The sequence below is a fragment of the Nelusetta ayraudi genome, unplaced genomic scaffold (genome assembly GCF_046127955.1).
Source record: "Nelusetta ayraudi isolate G7.1 ecotype Tasmania unplaced genomic scaffold, CSIRO-AGI_Nayr_v1 ptg000100l, whole genome shotgun sequence".
Lineage (NCBI taxonomy): Eukaryota > Metazoa > Chordata > Actinopteri > Tetraodontiformes > Monacanthidae > Nelusetta > Nelusetta ayraudi.
This window is the reverse complement of record NW_027466150.1, coordinates 756,034-766,087: the sequence shown is the minus strand read 5'-3', so window position 1 is coordinate 766,087 and position 10,054 is coordinate 756,034. Positions and strand designations below refer to the sequence as shown.

Here is a 10,054-nt window from a genome sequence, read left to right as displayed (position 1 = left end):
ACACACCGACGCTTTGTTTCGAAACAAACCCCTGCCAAGGGAAAGGTAAGGAGGGAAAATATTTTTTAAAAAAAGAAGAAAAAAATCAAAAAAAAAAAAAAATCGGCTGGGAGAATGTGTTCAATTTGTCAAAACCCATCAGTTTCCTGAAAGAAAAACAAGTTTTCTGCTCTTGCACAAAGGAAGTGGAGATGAAATTGACTGCGGTGTTAAAGCACCAATCACAGTGAAAAAAGAGCCACATGAAACAAAAAAAAAAGTGCCTATATGAACTCATATTAGTCAACAGCTGTTTTTATTTATAATTTTCCCTCCTCTCCGGTTCCAGTTCTTCGTCGACGATCTCTGATTCTTTATATATGACTCATTAGAAGGGGACGGCCTGTCTTTCCAGCCCTCCACCCCATCCATCCAACATCGTTTTGGTGAGTAACTATGACTTCTAGAAAATAAAACTTTGTCGCGAGGTTGTGAGCACCACGAGCGACGCCTCATCGTTCTATTTTTCTTTATGTGAGAGAGAGAGAGAGAAAGCAAGAGTGAGAGAGAGAGGAAGCCGACACTGCTGCCTCCTCCAGAATTTCGAGGGGTGAAATTCCCCTTTAACGCAAACAACGCAAAACGCACCTTTCACGTCTCAAAAGGTTGTGCTGTTTGGCCTGCAGAGAACTCTCACGCTCGGTGACGTTTCGTGGAAAAAATTTTTAAACAATGCGTTGAACGCATAAATTAATCAGCGCTTTCGCCCCAAAAGAGACGACGCGCAAGTGCGTAATAACCAAAAGTAGAGAGTTTTACTGTCGTCCTCGAGTGTCAGTGTGAGTTATGCAACCTGCTGTGGCAGTAATTTTTGATCATAATGTAACAGCGCTCCAGCTGAGTTGTAATGGCCCTCTGGTTACAGAGCAATTGTGATTGTGAAGTAATAGAGGGTCTGATATCGCAAAAACGCTCCGACTGCAACCAGCGAGAGGGAGAGGAAAAAACACGAGCGCAGCGGCGACCGGTGGAAGGAAATCAAAGCAGGCAGGCAAGAAAAAAAAAGAAAGAAAGAAGAAAGTTTTACTCAAATATGCAAGTTGAGGTTAAGTTGATCCTTCAGAGTTCGAATGCATTTATCGAAACCCTCCCTCAACTTCTGATTGGAATTCCAATACCACCCACTTTTAATGTGCTTTGGCTTTTTCTTTTTTGCAAGAATTTTAGGGGGGGGGGTTCAATCGAAAATGATTGTACAACGGCTTTGAGGTGTTGTTTGGAAACTTGGCAGCTAATGTGTGAAATTTGAGATGGAAAACAGGTTTTTGACAAATTATTGTGAGCGACAAGCTGTTTTTCCAATGTTTCCATACTGAGAAGGGAAACGTGGCAGCGAGGGAAGCTCCACCTGGTCCAATTGACGGTAATTCCCGAAAATCCTCTCTCCGTTCTTCGTCCTCTTTTGTTTACTTCTACTTCCTCCTGGAGCCACGTAGCACCACCCCATGACGCGACTTCACCTTATGGAGCCTTTATTATTTATCATGTATACATTTCTTATTATTTATCTATTATCTATTCTCACCAGATCACTTAATCGAAACACTCAATGACTCCAGTTTTTGAATTTTCTACAAACCTTCAAAAGTTAAACAAAATTTCCTTTTTTTTTTCTTTTCTTTCGTAAACCAGTGCCCGCTGCTGCTAACAGTTTGAAAAGTATCCAAATTCCATTTGGCTAGTCATGTATTCATGGCACCGTCTTCTTCAATGAGGCTCTTGTATCTGTAATATAGGATCAAGCTGTCCAAATCTTAACCCTTCCAGTTCCCTGAATGCCCCCAAAACATTTGGACTGTCCTTTGTGTTTATTTCAAAATTCTTTCTCCTGTTTGCGTCGCAGCCAGTTTGAAGGGTTTCCGTCTGAACGCCTCTCTTCCGAAACATTTTTTTTTTTTTTGTTCATGCGTTGTTTATCGCACGGCCCTTTGTGCACTCGAAAAAAAAAACCCAGCCGCCACGGAGGGAGGACGCGTTCTGGATGTTTTTAACTCCCTCGGTGGTTTGAAATTGCAGCTGACACCTGCTCCGACGCTGCTGACATTAACGGCTCGACAAACACATTAAAGAAATCTCAAGCCAATACAAAAAGGCTCAGATATTATCTCCAGTTGCGTTGTCTTTGTTTAGCTTTTTTTTTTTTTTTTTTTTCTAGGTGTATACTTTTCAGTGTGTAGAGTTTTAAGTCCACAGAGAGCGAAAGAGAGAGAGAGAGAAGAAAAAGAAACGTCGGCTCTGCACAGCGTAATGAGTTTGTTGTCTGGAAGCTGACGGGCCTTCAGATTCCATTTTAGCCCGGCCGCACCGTTGGAAGGACGCGAGCCTCCAGGTTTTTTGGCGTGCAATCAGGGCCACCTCTCGCACAAGAGGAAAATGTCAGCGCGCAAAAGCCCCCTTTTCTCCCCCGACTGGAAGCTAGCCACGGCCGCCGAGAAACCAAAAGTGCCGCGCGGACAATTCCCCCCACTCTGGTTTTAATGGCGGTACACAGAGGCAATAATCATAAAAAGCCAGGGTCTCTCTCTGAATGGTAACTGACATTCATCTCCTACAGTAACCGCAGCCCCAGCGCTGGGCAATTTCTCCTCAACATGCTAAACTGTGGGGACAAAATGTGGGACCTGCCATTCTCCATGCATATTAAAGACACTTGTCATCAAGACGTCACCCAGGAGCTATGAGAACAAGAGGTACAGTTCCTCCGAGACAGACTCACTCACCATCAAAACCATGAAATTAGGCCCGGGAAAATATCCTTGTGATGGGAAAAATGCTACACTTTAGTGCATTTTGCATATGAAAAAAAAAAAAAAAAAACCTGAAACGGATGCATGTAAATTGCCCGTGCCACAAAGACAAATTGGTAATTCAGGTTTGGAATGAAAATGACACTAAAGTGCAAAACGGAAATGGTGCGGCGTGAAAGGAATAAGGGTTGTTAAAATGTCACATTTGAGATTCCGTGCCTTTAGGAATCGAGATGTATTGTTAGAGGAAATGTGATAAACACGAGACAAATGTGCCCGGTCGCGAAAAATACAGCCCCAACTCCACCCCCCCCTGGACACCCCCCCCCACACACACACACACACACACACACACACACACACACACACACGCAGGCCACGTTGTCTTAGTCAACGTGCTCAGAGCAACGCCCACAGCAAAGACAATTTGTGGTTATGTACTTCCTCGCACCTTTCTCTTAAGAACTCATACTTATTTCTCTATAATGACACTGAAAAAGGAACGTATACCCACACACTGACATTCAAGGCGTAATTCCGCGTAAATGAAAGCCAGATGTTGATTCGCTGCCAGCTTGACGGATCGGAGAAACAAATGGTTATGCACTCGGATCGGTCGGCGGTTGTTTCTGAAATAAATATTTTTCAGCCCGGACAACAGAGCAACACCCACCCGACATGCTGTGTGTGTTTTTTCTTTTTTTTTTCCCTTTCCCCTACCTACATTTTTACACCAGATTCCGGCATCCACGGAACATATGCCAGCGTATTTCTTCTTTTTCTTCTTCTTCTTCTTCTTCTTCCTCTTCAGAACTGCTACAGTAAGCAAGGTAGATCACTCCCGTCTTCGTGGGTGCTGCTGGGTGACACTCGGCGTCCCTCCGCCTCGCTTTTTGTCCCTGGGCTCCTCAGGGCCCCAGGACCAGTGCCCTCCAGGATGACAAATGGCCTTAATGAAATTGGACAACTCAGCATACATGCATAAGAGGATGTTAAATATTGATAGTGGAGATCAACGTTGCGGTGCATATTCCACTCTTTAATATTTTAAGTGTCAGACAGGCCTATTGTCTATCTATTGGGGGGGGGGGCAGGACAGTCGGGGGGTAAATCACTGTCACACACACACACACACACATCTCTTTGAGACACACAAATGATGGCCAGGGCAGCGTTCACTCAGCTACGGATGAGGGCACCCAGGTCGGCACTTTGCATATACGCTCAACAAAAGGCAGTTGCGGATGGATGGTGGAGCAAAAGGGGTCCCGGGTGCCTTTGCTGTTTCATAAATTTTCATTCTCATCAAGCGGGTTTAGCCATGTGAAAACCACACATGTAAGCAAGCCAATGAGAAACCATATATCTGTTAACTGTGAGGCGACAATCAAAGGGACGGAAAGGGGAAGGGGGCAGGGGGGTGGTCGGCCCCCTCTGATTGAGTTCTAATCCAGAGGAAGGGAGAGCGCCAGGCCCTCCAAGCCCGACTCCGCCGATGACAAAAAAAAAAAAGAGCGTTTTTGGTCGCGGAAAGGTCCCGCTAATCCTTGCCCCCCTTCGCAATCTCCCTCCTCTTCCCTCTAATGTATTAATAATCTTACATTTACCCAGGTTCTGAAAGACTGTGTAATATCAAAACCGCGGCGCACATGCATGCCGACACTTGCGTATGCAGTGTACTTATCACAGCGGCGGGCACCGCCGTACCTTGAGGGCGTGCCGGTGCGCGGCACTGTAGTAGCAGGAAAAGAAAAAAAAAAAAAAGAGGCAAAGATCACATGAATAACCATTATTCAAATCGATTCAAATTAGGGGTGGGCCACTCAAAGTAATCGGCTAATATCCTACAAAAAAAAAATCAATTCCACTCCCATTTGGACACAATTGAATGCGTCTGAAGAGGGCAATTATTAAACACACAGATCAGATCCATAATTGGCAAGGCTGGTGTGTGTGTGCGTGTGTGTTGCATTGTCACAATGGCTAATGCACATCTACCGAGCCAAGGGCCCCGGCAGACACTTAGCGCAAGCTAGGCATTGCGTGGCAGGGGCGGACGGATGCTGGCAGCCGATAGGACGAGGAGCTGCCAGCAGTTTAGGTTGGGGAGGGAGGGAGAGATGGAGGGATGCAGGGAGGGAGGGAGCCATTTCCCCCTTAGCTCCCCCCCCACCCACCCACCCACCCACCCTCTTCTTCTACATCCCCTGGAGGCTTTCTTCACCAGGGGTCCCTGACACACCGGAGAGATGACCCTGGGAATCTCATTATGCATACAACCAAAGTGTGCCCCACCCCCCCCACCCCCCGCTTCCTCGCCGCCGCCGCCGCCACTAGCAGCGGAACCACGGCTGCCACCAACCCCTCAACCCCTACCGCTGGCCTCCTTCCCCGCCCCGCCGACACCCCCAACCCGCCCGCGCATTTGCATACAGAAGACAGACCAAATAAGGTAATAAATCAGGGGCCTATATTCAAATGGTTTGCAGGGAGATTGAAACCCCTGCATGCACTACCCCAAGTAAATTCACCCACACACATGCCGCCGCGCCAGATACCCATTCTCATCAGCGGACACAGGCACCGTGTCCACCGGACACCCCCGATATAAATATATATCCCGCTTCATTGCATTGCCGAGGGACGAACCACCTCTATATATCAATATACATATGCTTATATCTCATATGCCCTGGGCAAACTAACTGCCTTGGTTATAAGGCTGGGCTTCCACGGCGCCCCGAAGGTCACCGCTCATACTGAGGGGGGGGGGGGGAGGGGTGATTTGAATATTGCGCCTAATGTAGGTCTTTGGACAGCCAGGCCCCCCTCCAGCCCCCCCGCCGCCATGCCGCCAATTCACTTTGCCTCATCAATAATGAAATTGCGGCGCAACGCAGAAATCAAAGTCATTTCCTTAAGGCGGGATTAAAGAGGGGGGGGGGGGTGTCGCTGTTTTTTTCTTTCTTTCTTTCTTTCTTTCTGTCCCCCTTTTTTTTGCACGGGCCGACGTGTAATCGAGGCGTCGCTTTTGTGCCGGGGCCCCGACAAAGTGATACTTTTGCGCCTAACCCGATGTGATTCACATTACACATGGAGGAAGTGTGTGAGTGCGTCGCACACGCTTGATATGGCTGATTATGAAAGTCTGCGGATAAATAAATAGGACTGTGTGGCTGTTGTGCACGCTTGAATAGGACACAGTGAGACGGAATAATACAATCAAATCCTAAACGGAGTAAGATGTATTTGGGTGTGTGTGTGTGTGTGTGTGTGTGTGTGTGTGTGTGTTTGTGTGTGTGTGTGTGTGTGTGTGTGTGTGTGTGTGTGTGTGTGTGTGTGTGCTGACTGGCACAATAAAGCAGGCCAACTATGATTGCATTATGATCTGGTGGAAAATGAATTCTGCTTAACAAGGCGACACACACACACACACACACACACACACAGGCGCAAATACACATGCACAGCCAGAGAGCGAGCCCTACCTACACACACTTCCTTTTCATTCCATTATTTTTAAATAAAAATGGGGGGGAAAGGGTGGAGGAGGGGGTTGAGAAGGGGGAGGTGGAGGAGGAGGGGGGGGGGGGGAGAGAAAAGATGCATTTTAAGATACATGCAAATAGCGATCCATCAATCAATTTGTTGGTCCCAAAACTACCATCAAAGGGGCAGAGGCTGTGAAGTATGCAATTCCCCATCAACAAATGGAGGATTGAAACCGAATCCTTCAAGCTTAATTAATGGGAAGTCTGCCACTATTACTTGGTTTGTTTAACGCGCCTCACACAGAGGGCAAGTTGTCCTTTTTTGAATCACTGCACCGAATTCCTCTTGTTCAACATCACTGAACTGCTTTTCATGCAAAAAAACAATCCATCTCGGTTTTTAATCCCCCCCACCCCCGCCCATCTCGCGGGTCCGACATGTCATTATTTTTGATCCCCACGTACGATGGATTCACACATTCATATTGCATCACCCCGCCAGCGCGTGGCAGTAATTATCAGGAGGCGCGAGGTTTCTATTTGGAGAATAACTACCTACAGTTAGGCAGAGGCACTCAAGCAGTCATTTCTGTTTCATCCTAAAGTTTCTGCCCGACGCCACGCGCCTCCACGTTCCAGATAGCCAATTATATCTCTGTAAACAGTGAATGAGAATCCTATTTTTACCGAGGCATCATTGCAAATCTATAAAAGCTAATAAGGGGGGGGGGGGTTTGAGACGAAAAAATACAGAAGTTTGTTGGAAAATGTCAGGCTTGAACTTTCTGTTTCGAGGAACCACAATGGAAATGAGTCAATGTAAATAATGGTTTAATAAAATCCCCCTCCAGTGCAAATCCAGACCGAAATTCACCAAAAATACAAGAAAGTTTTCACCCTCTTCAGCTAATAACTGGCGACAGGGAGAGGGCTTAAACAAAAGATCAGTCAAGCGTTCATTTGAATATTCAAATCCTTTTTAATAAAACTCTGCTGGATTCATTTCCCATAGATTTGGCACACACAAAAAAAAACCCGCTCATTTTGCATCGCAGAGAACATGATTTGATTTTTTTTTTTCTTTCTCCAGGAAAAGAAGATTAGACATTTGTATTCACCTGCTTAGGTCAGTCTTAACCCTCCCGTCCTCCCCTCAGAATGTCTCATATCGCAGCTTATAAACAAACAAGCAGGAAATACAGAAATCTTTGGTCGTGAAACCGTCGATTTAGTGGATTTGTAATGTTATTCCCCACAAAAAAATGTTTTCCAGTGATCAGAAATTTAAGCGATTCAAAAAGGAGGCGTTTGAAGGACCAGTGATTAACATTTGAAGGGATCTGCTGGCATGTGCACGCACATTTTGTAGTTAGATTGAGTCACAAAAACAATGTACTGTTGTTTTTATGTAATATCAGTAACAATAATGAGCATTGATGTGTGTGTGTGATGATGTGTGTATTGCCCATTTACACAGTGGCCCCGAACAAGGATCTGCTCGGTGTCATTTTGTGACTGAACCACAACAGCTTTTTTTTAGTCGGACGTCAACAAAGAGAACGAGCCGTAACACCGAAGTGTTTTTCAGTATTAAATGTTTGTTTCTCTAAATTAGGTGTTGCAAAATCTTAGGCAATTTACAGCCAATCAGTCAGTGTTTAAAAAAAAAAAATGAAATTACACTAAATAAGCACTGGGGTGATGCTTTAAATTGAGGTTCCCAGTATTAGGGATGGTAAAAAATAAAGAAAATCAGCATCATCTACGACACCTCCTGTGGCTCCGGTGTAGGTCTAGCGCCTACATTTCCCATCATGCAGCACGACACGGTGTTATATAACCGCCTAACCCTTGCACAGGGATCTTCTTAGTCTGCGTGGTGCAGCTTCCCGTTTACCAGTTAAGACTGGTTGTAATTTCTTGCACCGTGCAGCATCATTCCTGCAGGCGCAGCGAGCGCACAGAGCCACCAGGTTCGGCTGATTATGTTGCGCGCTGTGCGTGCGCTCACCCCCTGATTTCTATCTCCCGAATAGAGTGGCTCTGATGAATACACTTAACTAGTGTGTGTGTGTGTGTGTGTGTGTGTGTGTGTGTGTGTTTGTGTGTAGGTGTGTGTGCAGCTGATCCAAAAAGAGACTTAATTGTTGCACTGTGATCACAAATGGCACGAAACAAATCAACAAACGGAGCCCAAAATGTGTTTGAGCGTTGTGTCGCGCGGCTGATATCCAGCATCCGGAGTTGAAAATAAAAAAAAAAAACTGCACAAAACTACTGCCAAAAAAAACAATATAGATATTTTTTCCCCTTTTTTTTGCACGTTGTGAATAGCTTTCCCTTTTGACACCGCGGCTCTCAAGGCCTCTGCGCTCATAAACAAAGTGATTTATTCAAACTTTGCATATCAGAATTCTGCTATCTAATTACTTGGAGGTGGGGGTGGCGGGTTGTGGGGGGGGGGACACCGGCATATTCCACTCGCCTGTGAGTTATGGAGAACCTTCTTTATGAGTGAAGTTGATGGAGGATCGGGCGACGAGCTCATCATAAATCCTCAATAATGCAAACGTTTGAGGAATATCTCAAAATAAAAATGCAAATGTGATTAAGAATGGGTTAGCCTGTGCTGATATGGCAGCTTGTATCATCTAAAGAGATGCAGAGCACCTGCAGGGTGGAGGAGGAGGGGGCGGGGGGGCTGCCGTGTACTTAAGAGGCACTCAAATAAATAAATAACAGTCACTAGCATAGGTGCTATATGGTAATAATGTTTCCTTTCGAGTGCGCAGACGCACGCGGCACCCGCGCGCGGGCTTATGAAAATAAAAGGCGGGGCGGCCAACATTTTAATCCCGCACCTACGTGGCCCCCCTAACGAGACGGCGTAAACTTTTGGGGAGGGCGGGAGGGAGGCGAGGATGAGGAGGGAGGACGGACGGAGTCGGCGGCTCGCCGATGCAAATGGAGCCGGCGCGGGGGAAAATGGCGGAGGGTACAATGCGGGAGCTTGTTAGCGACTGAGAGGCGAACAGTGAGGACGATGGCGACACCTCGTCACTCGCCTTTTATCTCTCGTCACCGGCGGATGAAAAATCACTGCGAATCTGCCACATCCGTCCGCATTAACATAACAAAGCCTCCGGAGGGAAGAAAAAGGGGAGAAGGAGAGGAGGCAGGAGAGGAGGAGGAGGAGGAGGCCGCCGCCATCGAGCGTCCTTCCGAGTGCCGCCCAAGGTCCGACTGAATGGCGAGCGGGCTTCCGCGCACTCGCCGCTCTCTAAGCCTATTATTATTATTATTATTATTATTCCTTTTGTATTATTCCAGCGCGCCTTTGTTTTCTTTCCACTCTGTCTCTTCCTCCTGTCTTTTTTGCGCGCACGCACGCTTGTGCACAGTAAACAGACAGCGAGAACAGATGTTTGAGCAGCCACCCTAAAGAAGACCCCCCCGCCCCCCTCCACCCTGATCGTAGCATCGTCTCAACACTCAGCCGGTCTCGTCAGCACAATAGACAGGACAGAATTACAGGTTCTCCCTTTATTCTTTTTTTCCCCTTAAAAAAAAAAAAAAAAGACAGAAGGTGGAAAGACGAGAGGGGCTCATCACCTCTCTCTTTTTTCCCCTCCCCTGTGACTTGCCATTCCCTTCCATCACCGCCTCTCCCCCATCCCTCCATACAAAGCTCATTGGGTGGAAAGACAGAGAAAGAGAAATGGGAAGGAGAAACGAGGGGGGTGAGGGGGTGGGGGGGGAGGTGAGGTGAGGGACATT

The 10,054-nt window shown here is 46.7% G+C and overlaps 1 protein-coding gene across 1 annotated transcript in view; it reads left to right on the top strand.

Annotated features, from left to right (window-relative positions):
- The first annotated feature begins 406 nt into the window (after window positions 1–406).
- The window catches only part of agbl5 (AGBL carboxypeptidase 5), a 64,240-nt gene continuing 54,592 nt past the window's right edge, over window positions 407–10,054 (top strand). Inside the window, exon 1 of the mRNA XM_076048423.1 lies at window positions 407–425. The gene's annotated coding sequence lies outside the window, so the exon portion shown is untranslated. The remainder of the gene's footprint in view (window positions 426–10,054) is intronic.